Raw genomic sequence first — 1,671 nt, forward strand, 5'->3', positions numbered from 1 at the left:
TAGGGATAACACTCAGTTTGTAGGTTCTTACAAGATGCTTGATAAGCTTGTTTCTGAAGGATGGTCCCCATTGGGGTGATTGTTAAGAAATCCTCGTGATCCTTATTTTGACCCTGCAAAACATATAATTATATTTCTTTATTCATTCCCTACCCCCGCTCTTGTGTGCATGAGTTTCAATATAATGTGCATAATCTTATACCTTCAAATTATCCTTCCCACTCTTTGTAAAAAGACAGCATCCGTAGGAACCCACCAGATCCATTATTTTTGAGAGTTCATGTTTGAATAAATGCTATTCAGAACTCATTTCTTCCCCTGCCACTGGAGCACTATGAAGTTGATCCACATTGTTGGTGGAGGTACCTCTACAGGCTACAAAGTTTGCTTTTTCAAAGTTTTGGTTTCTTTCAAAGTTACTTCTGACATCATCTCACACTAAGGCACTCTCAACCACACCTCTCACTCACCATGTGAAGGCTTCTTACATCCGTATACTAATTTCACTTGATTTGAAAATATATTCCAGAGCCTTTTCCTTTTCAGGATTTTCTGGGAAGGGCTTATCAACACTGTGAAGAAGTATAATTGCAGTAGTTAAGAGAATAAGTCTTTGGAATAAGACAAATTTCGATGGAGACACCTAAAGTCTGTAGGTGAGAAAAGGATAAAAATGTAACCCTCAAGTTGTAGCTGGTAAAGTCTGTAACTACATAACTATAACAGTAACCATTATGAAGAGGATGGCCAATTAAATTTCACTTAAATGAAAGTCATTCTTTAGACATGAGAGTAAAATGTTATAATCATCATGTTAATTATTTTTAACATTCTACTTAGGGATAATGTACATACATACATAAAAGTATACATGAGTGTACAGGTCAGTGAATTTTCACACAAACTGAATATATTTTGTAACAAGTACCCAGATCAAGAAACAGAACACTGTCAGCACCTCAAAAGTCTCCGTCATATTCGCTTTAGTTTTGTGTATTTTTTGTTCTTTATATGAACAAAGTAAGTAAATGCACACTGTTTTTGGCCTGGATTATCTGACTATACATTACGTTTGTGAGATTCATTTATATTGTTTTATGTAGTGTATGTAGATCATTTCTATTGCTGTATAGCATTGTATGAATTTAACAATATATTTATCTTTTCTGCTGCTGATGGACATTTGTGTCATTTACCATTTGGGGCAATTACAAACAGTGCTGCTCTGAATATTCTAGGATATGCCTTTTGCTGGACATAACATATGTACATGTGTACATACTTCCTAAGAGTGAAATAGATTACTCTAAAGATGGAGATAGATCTCCATCCTAAGAACAATCTATACATACAATTGAATGAGAGAAAATATATATATATATATCCATTCTAAGATAGACGATTAGATAGATATAAACATAGATATAGATATGGATATGGATATGGATATGGATATAGATATGGATATACGACAATACCAGATATAATCAAACAGCAAAGTGGTTATCCCAATTCTACACACCCACCAGCAGGCTATGAGAGTTCCAATTCTTCCACATCTTCAACATCATTTCATATTTTTCATCTTTTTCAGTTTAGCCATTTTTGTACATAGGTAAAAGTTTCTTGCTGTAATTTTAATTTGCATTTCCCTGATAATTAATGAAGTTC

This window comes from Equus asinus, chromosome 17 (assembly GCF_041296235.1).
Source record: "Equus asinus isolate D_3611 breed Donkey chromosome 17, EquAss-T2T_v2, whole genome shotgun sequence".
NCBI lineage: Eukaryota > Metazoa > Chordata > Mammalia > Perissodactyla > Equidae > Equus > Equus asinus.